The 12,994-nt window shown below is 42.0% G+C and overlaps 1 protein-coding gene across 2 annotated transcripts in view; it reads left to right on the forward strand.

The window, feature by feature from the left end:
- The first annotated feature begins 4,435 nt into the window (after positions 1 to 4,435).
- The window catches only part of HNF4G (hepatocyte nuclear factor 4 gamma), a 129,793-nt gene continuing 121,234 nt past the window's right edge, over positions 4,436 to 12,994 (forward strand). The window contains exon 1 of one of the 2 annotated variants that reach the window (XM_027602061.2): positions 4,436 to 4,705. The gene's annotated coding sequence lies outside the window, so the exon portion shown is untranslated. The remainder of the gene's footprint in view (positions 4,706 to 12,994) is intronic. The other variant, XM_027601906.1, reaches the window with a different exon arrangement.

Consider the following 12,994-nt stretch of genomic DNA (forward strand, 5'->3'; position numbering starts at 1 on the left):
GGGCCAATCTTTGTCACAGAGGGGTTCATTGCAGAGAAGGGCGTGTTCTGCAAAGACAAACAAGTCCCATAGATAGTTGCCAAGGGCACAAAATACATCTTTGCATTACACCTTGAACTAGCATGTTCATATCACTTCTTTTTTTATTGCATGCACCATAAATGACTGTAAAAGTTTGCAAATCTTGCAGAGACCTTGGCAATCAATACTTCAGTAGGAAATCTACAAAGAGAGGGGGTGGGAAAAAGAGATCCAGCCTAGCAGTTCGTTTTTTTTTTTTTTTTTTTTTGGCACAGGAACTGCACGCTGACACTGAGAATCATTTAATGTTCGATTTTCATAGTGTCTCAGCCAGACTAGTAACATAAAGAGCAGTTTCAATTTAGACATTAAATCTGAAATTTTGGCTTTATTTATATTAACAGGTAAGTAGTCTGGAGACATTCCTGTGGCCTTAACTTGAGATTACTCCCGGTACTCTTGATCTGTGACTTGTGCATAAAATAAATCTAGATCAGTGTGTGACGAAGCAGGGTGCCTAGTCCTGGAGCCCATGCCTTTTCCCAACTGTTTTAAAGCACCGGATTCCCCAAAAGGGCCAAACCAGGTTCTGGACGTTGCTTTTGAGGATCTACAAGGTGTTGGTAGTGGTGCTCGGTGGGTGGGGGGCGGGGGGATGCTAATCAGTCCCTCCCCCTTATTCAATCTGCCTGTTCTACTGGTTTTGTTTGTTTTTACCACGTTAAATTCCAGGCATTAAAGGTGGGTGTTCCGTGAAAAGTCCGGCAAATCAGATAACAGACGGGGGTACCAAAGCCCTGGAATCTCAGGCACAGACCGCTACTGCGCTAAGCCCAAGGCGCAGACCTAGCTGGAGGCTAACTGTGCAGGGTCAGAGGAGATGAAATGACTCGGCATCCCGCTTCCCAGGGGCGGCAGCCTGCAGCTTTATAGCTCTGGCAGTCTGTGCCCTGGCTTTGGGCTGCGCTAGGGAGCAAAAAGACTTCTTTCATTAAAAGGGACGAGGACAGCGAGGTAGTGAGCGGCGGTGGGAGGAAAAAGCTCGCGGCCCTGCACGCGAGGCCTGGAAGGTTTCAGGCTGTTCCCGCCTCCATCCCCACCCCCAACCTTGCTGGCAGAGCCCTTCCCCCGCTCCCAGTCCTAGTGACGGGAATCCCTGCCTTTCCTTCTGATGCATAAAACATTCAGTGGCCTCCAGGGAGTTTTTGAAATTCTGGCGTAGGCTGCTTTATCCGTTGTTTCGCCCCTAGGGTCATATACAACCCCAACGGTTGAGTCGGGGGACGCGTTTAGTGCCGCTCCAGACCCTTAATTTCACCTGAGTCCCCGTGGTCACCTCCCGCCGGCGGTCCTTGACATTACGAGGACCTTGGAAGGGGTCACTGGGCTTTGCCTAAATCCAGAAAGGACTGGCCGGTGGAGAACTGGATGAGTTTTTGATTTCTCCTTTTCTCCCCCCCCCCTCCCCCGCTGCGTGTAAACGGGAGTGAGGGTGGTTGGTAATCCCCACTGATCGCGCCCGCGCGTGCGATGGCCGCGGCAGTGTGGGTGCGCCGGCGATCGCGGACGGTCAGCAGAGGCGCAGCGCCTCGGCAGGAAAAGGACAGTTCCCGTTTGCGTCTTGTGACGGTTTAATGTACAGGGCCAGGGGCGTGGGGTTGCCCTCGGAAATGGGGGTCCCTGAGTGTTTAAATCTGGAAGACTTTTCCGCTCGAGTTTCCTCGCTTCTGCCAGCACCCTCCCCACACCTCCTGAGAGCTCTGCCCACGGCTTCTACTTTAATTAATAGTATCAGAACCGCTCGTGGGAAAAAAACGGAGCTCTTATCAAGACGATCAGGTGCCGTTGGGAAGAAGAAAAAAAAAAACTGTGTAAAAAAGATGATCAAATCAGAAAGGAAAAGAACGGGCGAAATGAGACATTTACAGAAAAGTGAAGTAAAGGGGTTTTGACTCTACATTTTCTGTTTAGTTTTAGGTTTAAAGAGTAGTATGACAAATACTCATGTATATAGTTTCCCCCTAAACACTAAATATTGAAACAGAACTTTCTTATTGAGAACCTTTCCCTAAAAATTTATCCTTATCTCTTCTTTCTCCTTGTGTTCCCCCTCACATACACCTCCCTGCTCAGTGCATCAGGGGACAATCTCTGTAGAACACATTTTTCATTTTCAGCATCATAAACCCATGCCATGATGAACTGTAATAAATTAGTTTCAGAAAAAATATAAGTGATTCTCTAAAGCTTTGTCAGTTGGCATTGGTTGATCTAGTAAAAAAAAAAACAAAACTGCCGATCCAACTCCTCCTACCTTCCTTTAGTTCTTAATGTCCCTTTTTTGTTTGTTTGTTTGTTTGTTTAGTCATCTGAAACCACCCCCTCCTTGCCAAGGAAGAGGAAGGTTTGGCGGTGTTACATGAACTCTTGGAGATTTTTCTAAATTAAACAAATGCAGTGATTCCTTTAGATAATAACTAAGTCTTAACAGAGTTTATACTTCCTTGATTGCACTGCCATTTCTGTCATTGTTAGTCAAAATCCTTGTGGTGACAAAAAATTCTCTGGCAAAGGTTCTACATATGGTTTCGAAATAATTTTGAACACAGAACATGTTGATGATCATTTCCTGGTAGATCACTGACTCTATCACGCATGGATGATGAATTGATCACCCAAAAACCAAGCCCCTTGACATTGTAAATTGTTAACAGTTAAGTAAACTGAGACTCGAACTAAAATGTGGTTTCTCTGCTGGGAACAAGAGATGTCAGGTAGCATTAAAGCTTCCGTGAATGGGGATGGAAAATTTGTCTTCAGACTTTTAACGTTTTATGGGAATTATATCTATATTTCGGTGTATAATATGACAACCTTCACTTTTAACGTTTTATGGGAATTATATCTATATTTCGGTGTATAATATGACAACCTTCACTATGTAAGGATCTGGAAATAGTTTTAAAGAGAATGTCCACAGGTGATCCTTAAACAATACACCTATGGAAGATCTGTTGAATAAGCATAACCCGTTAATCGTTACTCTTCAGCCTCAAATCTCTGGACGGTTTCCTGGAGCCCACGTGGACAGGCCGCTTCCGAGACTCGGTTTGCAGACCGCGTGGGCAACAAGGACCCAAAGAATGTGTTTTGCTCAAGAAGGTCGATTTAAAGAAAATAGTATATTATTTCTCTCCTTTGTTCTGATTTCAGGAACGACCAACAACTTGTTTTTAAAAGAGCCTTTCAGCAAGAGATTCAGAAGGAGGAAACTGAGAAAGTTTAGTAAGCCCGATCTAAAAAGAAAAAGAAAAAAACACCTAGCTCTTTGATCTCCCTGGCTTTGTTATTACAGTCTTAAAATACCCCAACCCCTGGTCGGAAAAGAAAAACCTTACGGATTAAGTAACTATTTATCTCATGAGGATAATTACTTGTTTGACCTGAAGTCATTCATTCCCGAAACCACCAAGTTAAATTGTTGAGATGTTTTTAAAAGCTACAGCTTCTGGGCTATATTGCCTGGTTAAAAAAAGCCTGATCCAGATGACCAGCGCGTAGGGAACGGGTCTGAGCATCGTATCTTGAAGTCTAAAGCTTGAGCAGGCGCCTAGGGTCTGGGAGGGAGAAAGCAAGCTTTCCATCAGATACATATGTAAAGAGGTACTTAACGACTGAAGCCACAGGTGGATGGTTGGCCGGGGAAGGGAAACGAGTCTACCACTTCTTCTCTTAACTCTCGGTGGTCACAAGCATCAGGGAAGGAGTTAACCCCAGCGGCCAAGGTGCAGTTTAATGAAATGGTTGCGGCTTCCCCTAGCGGTGTGGCCGCAGCGCTGTCCCTAGGAACCGATTCAATTCCCTTTAATAATACTTCCGGCCCTTTTCTGGACCTCATTGGCTCGGAATTGTATCTGCCTTCTGGGGTCAGGCGGCTTTTCTCCACCAAGGCTGGTACAAACGTCCTGCCTCAGGGTGGACACCGCCCTAGCTCAGGCATGACCCGGATTAGAGGACGGTGCCCGCGTTGCGGGCCGCTGGTGGCCTCAGGCCGCGGGCACGGAACCTGGCGGGGCCCCTCTGGTCAAGGTTCAGAGGGCCTCGCCCTGATGGTGGGAATTTAGGCATGTGGCGTGTGGCAGTTACCGCCTGGCGGCCTCGGGGAGGCCCTGGAGAGCCACTCCACTCAACGGGAGGCCCGGGGTTTGGGACTCGCCGGCCAGCCCGCCGGTCGCCCTGGGGCCTTGGGAACAGGGAAATGAGCGCGCTGAGGCGGTGGCGGCCTCGCCGCTTTCAGTTTTCATTGAGGCTGCTGGTTACTGTTTAACATCCCCACCCACGTTTCAGTTTGTTTAGTAAATCGATCGTTCTGTGAGAGTCAGGCCGGTGCCTTGTCGCCATTGAGCAAAACTAATATTCTTCAGCATATGGTCAAAAGTCTTTGCTAGAGACCCAGACAAACAAACAAACAAACAAACAACAAAATCCTTAAGCCTCCTCTCCCAGATCACGCAGCCCCACCCCCACCTCCCACCTCCGCGCTTTCAGCCAACTTCCCAAGCTCGGAAAAGTGCGGCACAGGACACCGCTGCTGGGGTGGGTGGGGGGAACCTGCTGCTGGGAGATGCGGCGGCTGCGGCGCAGCTGACTGCGACGCGGGAGCTCCGGGAGCGCCTCCGCGCAGGTAAGTTTCTCCTGCCCGCGCCCGAACGGGGGGCTGAGCCGGAGTCCACGGCTCCCGGCTGGTGTCGGGCAGGAGGAGTCTCGGTGCCCCCTGGGCTGCTGAAGGAGGGGCCCCCGCCCGGTTGCGAGGGGCTGAGCTTTAGGATTCCTACGCCAGGCAGGGATGAAAGTAGATACCTCGAGGCCTCCCACAGCCTGCAGTGGGGCGAGGAAGAAAAGGCTGCAGGAGAGGCAGTGGGGGGCATGCGCAGGCCGTTCCCCCAGGAAAAGTAAAATAAAAGTTGGATTTGTTTGGGAGAGAAAGCTTTGGTGCCGTCGGTGGGTCACGTGGTTGCCAGGTTTCTGGGGGCTTTGGGGGAGTTTTGTTTTGTTTGTGGCCTCGGGCAAGGCCATGGCATATGGATATCTACGGGCCAAGGAGATTTGTGGGGAGATGCTTGGTCCTGGAGCATCACCCCGACGCCTTGCTTCCAGTCTCAGCTTCTGTCAGTTCTCCCATAGAGACATTTTGGGAGTGGGCATCTTCGGGTGACGCTGCTGGAGATTATTTGAGAAGCAAACTGTGTGTGTGTGTGTGTGTGTGTGTGTGTGTGTGTAATAGTTACATAAATATATACAATTCTATTTAAACCATTTTAGCTTCCTTTGGAAGCTTGTTTGAACAATGCGCCAGTTAAGCAATAATCATTCCATGTCTAAGGGGACTAAGCCAGCACCTGATAAGATCTTTGAATTGAATATATGTGCTTTTCACCTGATGGGCCTTTTTCTAAGGCTTGCCCAAAACAGAGCCAAAGGACCCCTCTCCAACATGCGGTCTTCGTCTTCGGTAAACTTTGATTTGACACCAAGGGCTAGAGGGTACAGAATGCAGAAGCTCTAAACCTAAAGGGATGTCCTGAAAACTAACCACCTCGTTGATAGCAACATTTCCTGTTTTTGTTTTGTTCCTTTTCCCACTTTTCCATTCGTTTTACATGTATCTTCTCTCTCTCCACAAACATTTATTCATCAGTAAAATATTCTTTCTCTCCAGCTATCACTACTTTTACATAATAATCCTGCTGTCCCCACCCTCTCGCCACACCTTCCTCTTTTCCTCTTCTGTGGACACATCATGAAGCCACCTGATCTATTTATTGTGTGTTTGAAGTCAGTGGCCAAGGAGAGTTGGCGGCTCCCTGGTTCCCTTTGTAGGAAGGAGTGGAGGGAGAAAGTGGTATGAGTGGTGGTGGACTACCTATTTTTCTCTTTTCAAAATGGAGTAAAGGGTCACCTGGCTGGCGAAATCCATAGAAGACGTGACTCTTGATCTTGGGGTTCATGAGTGGAGCCCCATGTTGCATGTAGAGATTACTTTAAAAAAAATCTTAAAAACAAAAGTGGAATAGAAATTGAGAGCCATTGTTCTCTTCTTTCCATTTCTCCTAAGCTCCATTTATGGCCTACAAATATGGAATTTTTCTCAACATGCTTTATGAAGGTAACACAAAACTTACTACATATGTCTATTAAGATCTCATAAGCCTTTTATTTTGCTGTGGTGATTCTAAGCATATGGAACAGCGCAAATTAATTTTGGGGCTTGCTAAGATTTTTTTTTTAATACCCACATGCAAATAATTTTGTTTTTGAGTGCCCCATTTCTTTGAAAAGTTTTGTTATTTCTGTGAATTCCAAAAGTAATAAAGCAGCATGAATACTATAGTGAATCCAAAGTGAACCCCCTTCCCTATTCCACTTCATATGTATAACCACCATTGATGGTTGGGTTTGTGTCCCTTCATGTGTGTAACCACAGGAATTTTTCTTTCATTATTTCAAAAGATTGGATAATGGTACATATCATACCAGTGTTCTGAAATTTATTTTTCACTTAGTATTTATCAAATATTTCTCTGTCAGTATGTGAAGATTTTTTTTTAAACTGTATCCAGTGTAGCCAGCCAGTATCCCCCAGAATATTCACTTGGTCATAGGGTGGCTCACTGCACAGGGGTGGCCAGCTGAGGGGGAAGTGAGGACTGAAACCTTGACCTTACAAATAGTGATGTAGTAAATGTCTGTGTACATTATCTTTGCAAGGAGATAGATTTATTCTGAGAAGAGAATTGCTGGCTCTAGGGGGATGTTCTCTTTAAATTAGATATTGCAAGGAACCTTCTTAAGTACCCACAGTGTATTTACCATGCTCTTGCCAACACTGGATAATATTGATGTGTTTAAAGTGTTGCCAATCTGATTGAAAAAGTGATTTCTCATTGTTGGAGTTTCATAATTTAGAAATTATGTAAAACAGTCTCAGAACATCTAACTTAGAGAGCTTGAGAATTTTGTTTTAAAAATATAATAAAGTAGAGGGGCGCCTGGGTGGCTCACTTGGTTAAGCCTAGACTCTTGTTTGCAGCTTAGGTCATGATCTCAGGGTTGTGAGATTGAGCTCCATGTTGGGCTCTTTTGCTGGGTGTGGAGCCTGCTTACAATTTTCTCTCCCTCTCCCTCTGCCCCTCTCCCCACTCAGATGCACTCTCTCTCAAATAAATAGATTCAAAAAAATAAATAATAAAGTAAGAAGGGAATTACATGCATTTCAAAATGCCGTCTCATTTTGAGCTTCTAAGGGATGCCATTGCGTTAGTTACTATCTACCCATTTACTAAATGGCTAGAGGTACTGGTATATGATAAGTGAGAATTTCTATGTTACAAACATGTGTGTGCTTAGTAGTTGCTGTTGTGATTTTTGGCTCTTGACTTACATGTTTGCCACCTTCATAAAAGAGGGTTCACCCTCCTGGGAATGAAAACACAATTTTAAATGAGATATCATCGCTTTGGATCCTTAAGCTATAGATGCAAACAAAATAACCTGGTGTACAATGATACCTTCATGTAGAATCACTTCTGTTCACCCTCCACGTAGGAACTGTCACCTATTGCTAGTAATCAGCTCATACACAGACACAAGAAATTCTTCAAGTATGACTTACTCTTATAGCTGGACAACCTATTTAGGAATATTAATTATATATATATATATGTGTGTGACACACATATGTGTGTGTTTGTGTGTGTATATATATATTTAGCTAATACTTACTGAATTCTTAATATGTGCTGAACTGTTCTAAGCCATTTACACGCATTTTTTTCTTCTAGATTCTTTAAACAAATTTCTATAGTTCATACTAATATTTTCCCAATTTTCAGATGGGGAAAAATGAAGCATAGAGAAATTTAAAAACTCTACTGAAGTTACACATCTACGGGTGAAAAACTGAAGATTCAAATTTAGGCACCATGGCTCTAGGCCAGGAGAGTAACCATGGCTACTCTACATGGTCATCAGGTTGCTCACTGCACAAGGGTGACAAACGGAGGGGGAAGTGAGAACTGAAACCTTGATCCCCCATGCCCAGGCCAAGCTATGTTCCCTTGCTCTTGTCTGTAAGGGCTTGGTTTTTCTTGGTCACAAAATGTCTGTAAGGGCTCACAGCACCCCGGCTCCTGATGTATCAGGATCTGTATATATACACATTTGCTTTTGTAAGTAAGTACCTTTGCAACTCAATACTGTCTTGCCCATTCATTGTGGGTACACCTTCAAGAACAGATCTGCCTTATTGCCTATACTCCTTATCTTATCTTTAATACATATATAATACATGATATTATAATAATATATATATTTAAAACATGATCTGTGCATGGGAAAATTAGCTCATAGCCTCTGATATGGTGCCATGAAAACCATTGGTTTTATCAAGATGGTTTTCTGGAAAATGCATAAGGAGTTCGTTTTTTTCTTTTTTTGGTGATTTTTCTTAACATTTTGAAGGACATAAAGGTCTTTGAGGATGACCAACGCACGGCATATAAGCCAAGAAAGAAGGCTTTGTTGTCACATCCCTTCCCAACCATTTACTAAAAGGTGAGCAGGGGTTAAGGGACTTGGGCAAGTCAACCCTCCTCATTTTTGAAGTGTATGGAATTATAATACATATCTCATAGAATTGCTATGCTGATTATATATGTTAATACATGAAAAGATTAGAACAATGATTTGGCATATATTAAGTACCCAATATGTATTCTGTGTTGCTGCTATTGTTTTGATAGAATGAGATAATGCATCTAAAACACTACTTGATTTATAGTAAGTTGTTAATAAGTGTCACCTGTTTTTATTGACCCTCTCTCTAGAGAAATTATATTTACATAAACAAATTACATATGTCTTCAAGAGTTTATGGAGCTCTAGAGACCTGGCAAAGCCCTCTAATGGGCCTCAAAGATACGATGATGAATAAGAGAGACATAGCTCCTGACTTCATGGTGTCTTTAGCTAAGCATTGTACAAAGATTGCCCGGAATATGTTCAGTGGTTAGAACATGGGCTTTGAATCATTAAGATCTGGGCACAAATCTCAGCCTTGCTCTCTACCAGCTGTGTATCCCTGAGTAAGTTATTGTTTCTTATTGTTTCTTGCCTGAGTTTAAAAACTTGTAAAATGAGAATAATAGTCATTACTCACAAAGTAGATGTGTATTAATTCTTGTATTATTTATATTAAGCATTTTATCTGTTGAATGTTTGATACTTTTCTATACTCTATTTCAGTATAGAAGAATCACATTTATCTGTGATAGCAAAAAGTCAACATAAACATCTAGGTAGTGTGTCCCCATCTCATTTAAAGTATTGGCTAATAACATCATCTGGGCCCAGTAATTTAGTATTTTTTAATATTTTGAATCTTTGAGCATTGTTCCTCTAGTCACATAACCATGTTGTGTTTTGCTTGTGCCCTTAGCTTATTTAAGATTATGACATCTGACCCACTATTTGTTCATTTGTTTTGTGCTTTCTTGTTTCAGACATCATGGCTATAAGTTGCACATAAAGTTGATATATGTTAATTTAGCAGGAGTTAAAATTGTACTAGGTGCCTAGAATACAAATATAAATAAAGTAGTGTCCCTGCCCTCAAACACAAATAATCTACTTAGAAGACAAATACATATAATCATCTATAATGTAAGGTGACAGCTATTCTATTAGTATAATACATAGAAATACCATGGAAAATGGAAACACAAAAGATACATTTGGCTTGAGTAGCTTAGAGAGAGTTAATGATTTTCTGATTAGAAGTTGTTGAGTAGGAATCTTTCCTACATCTGAAAGGAGAGGTTACAATTGGAGTAGGTGGTATGGCAAGGGATGATGTGGAAAAGGAACACTGGGCCAGATTGTGACTGGGTGCCAAAGATTGACCTATGTCTTCTAGGCAATGGAGAGCCACCAAAAGTCTACAAATAGGTTGGGTTGTGAAAGTTCTTTTTTCTTCCCTCTAAGATTGACTGGCAGCATTTGAGTCAGATTGTTAGGAGGGGAGATAGGGAGAATATTGTTTCCCATTTTGGGCTAATTTTCAGCAAAACAATTAGTATTTCTAACCTGAATTTTTGCAACAACCAACTGTTCCGCTTTCCTAGTCCTACCAGCCTCTAGTCAGTTTCCCAGAGAGCAGGTAGGCAGATGTAGAGAAGACAGATTGGATCATTGTTTCTTTGTTTGTTTGTTTTTGTTTTTTTCCCCCGTCCATTTAAAATAATTTGTTAACTTCTTAATGCCCTTGGCATGAAGTGCCAGGTGAATTGGTCCATGATTTCCGTTAAAACTTCATCTCTCTTTTCTTGAGATCCCTTACTTTAGTCTTCAGCTGGAATAAATCTCTTAGTTCCTCAAATGCACCCTGCTGTGTGCCTTCAAAGTACTCTTTCCGTTCCTTCGGACACTCTTACCCCCATCACCATCATTTTTCCCCCCATCATTCTAGCCAATTTCCACTTATCTTGCAGGTCTTTGCTCAAAAAAACACCTTTGAAATCTTTCCTGACTCCTGATCCAGTATATCAATTGCCTTATATCTTGTTCCTTCCCTGACATGACAGTTACCAACTTCATCACACATTGTGGTTGGATATTTGTTGATCATTCTCCCAGGCTGACTGTTGGGCCTCTGAGGGTAGGAATTGCATTGTTCTTGCCCACTTCTTTAGTTGGGCATTTAGCTGAAGCTTAATGAAAATGTGTTTGCTGAATCCAACAACTATAATAGAGGAAGGTGAAATATCAACAATGGAATTAAAATGCCTGTTAAAACCTAATTTTCAAGCACTGTATTCTCTGTTGGGGGTAAAGCAGTGACTAGAAGTGATTCTCTCCTAAATTTTTCATGTCTCTTTGGAGTTATGAATAAAAAAAACTATTACTGTGGTAAGTGCAAATGTTGAGTACTGGAGGATTATAGAAACCTACCAGAAGGCCTGCTAACTTTTCCTGGCGTAGATTTTACAAGAGATGGCATATGAATTCTTTACTTTTAAGTCAAGAGGGATATAATTTATTGATATTGAGATATAGTTATGTTGAGATAATTATATTGAGATAGAATTTACATTGCATAAAATCCATCCTTTTTAAGCATACATTTCAGTGAGGTTTTTTTTTAAAGATTTTATTTATTTGTCAGGGAGAGAGAGAGAGAGCTCAAGCAGGGGGAGTGGCAGGCAGAGGCAGAGGGAGAAGCAGGCTCCCTGCTGAGCAAGGAGCCTAATGCAGGACTTGATCCCGGGACCCTGGGATCATGACCTGAGCTAAAGGCAGCCGCTTAACCGACTGAGCCACCCAGGCGGCCCTTCAGTGAGTTTTGACAGATGTATGTGGTCATTCAACCAGTACCATGATGAAGATGTAGAACATTTCTGTGACCACTTTACCCCAAATTCCCTTCTGTCCTTTAGCAGGCAGCCCCTTCCACCTCTCCGTAGCAACCACTGATGTGATTTCTGTTTTCAGTGTTGACTTTTCCAGAATAATATGTATAAATAGAATAGTGTCATACATACCTTTTTGTGCCCTCCTTTTTCTCAGCATAATAATTTTGAGATTCTGATGTCTTGTTTATGTATCAGTAGCTTATTTCTTTTTTAAAACAACAGATACATGAGGTACAATCGACATACAATAAATTACCCATATTTAAATTGCATGATTTAAAAAGTTTTGACATATGTTTATACCAGTGAAACAATCACCATAAAGGTAGAATATAGCCAACACCCCTGAAGGTTTCTTCAGGCCCTTTGTAAACCCTGCCTCCTGATCCTTCCTCAGATAACCACTGATATACTTTCTGCCCCTGCAAATTAGTTTGCATTTTCTAGAATTTAGTATCTTTGGGATCACACAGTATTATTTTGTGTCTGGCTTCTCACTCAGCATAACTATTCTAAGATTCATTCATTTTGTTGCATCTATCAATGCTTCTTTGTTTGTTTGCTTGCTTTTTGAATAGCATGACACTGCAAGGATATGCTACAGTTTGTTTATTCATTGACCTGTTGATGAACATTTGGATTGTGTCATTTTTGTTTCAGTTTTGGCTTTTGCAAATAAAGGGACTGTGAACATTCTTGTACAAAGTCTTTGTGTGGACATATCCTTTCATTTGCTTTGTATACAGTTGACCTTTGAACAACATGGGTTTGAACTGCGCAGACCCACTTTTTTTGTGGATTTTTTTGATAAATACAGTACAGTACTATGAATATATTTTCTCCTCGTTATGACTTTCTTAACAACGTTTTCTTTTCTCTAGCTTCCTTTATCGTAAGAATACAATATATAATGTGTATAACATACAAACTATGCGTTAATTGACAGTTTATGCTATTGGTAAGACTTCCAGTCAACAGTTGGCTATTAGTAGTTAAGATTTTGGGAAGTCAAAAGTCAGATGTGGATTTTCAACTGCATGTGTGTGTGGGTTCAGTGTCCCTAACCCCTGTGTTGTTCAAAGGTCAACTGTAATTACTGAGAAGTATAATGGCTGGATTCTATGGAAGAAACTGTCAAACTGGTTTCCTGATTGTACCACTTTATGTTCTCACCAGTACTAGTTTCTTTACATTCTTACCAACACTTGGTATGCCCAGTCTTTTAATTTTAGACATTCTAAAAGGTATGTGATGAGATCTCATTGTGGTTTTAATTTGCATTTCCCTGATGACTGATGAATCTGAGCATCTTTTCATGAGCTTATGTATATGCATGTATTTTCTTTGGTGAAGTTTTGTTCAAAACCTGTGCATCTCCACCTACCTTTTAAAAATTGGGTTGTTTTCTTATTATTGAGTTGTAAGACAACTTGAGAAATTAAGTTGAGAAATTATTTGAAATTGAGAAATTGAGAAATTGAGAAGACAACTTGAGAAATTAAAAA

This window comes from Zalophus californianus, chromosome 4 (assembly GCF_009762305.2).
Source record: "Zalophus californianus isolate mZalCal1 chromosome 4, mZalCal1.pri.v2, whole genome shotgun sequence".
Taxonomy (NCBI): domain Eukaryota; kingdom Metazoa; phylum Chordata; class Mammalia; order Carnivora; family Otariidae; genus Zalophus; species Zalophus californianus.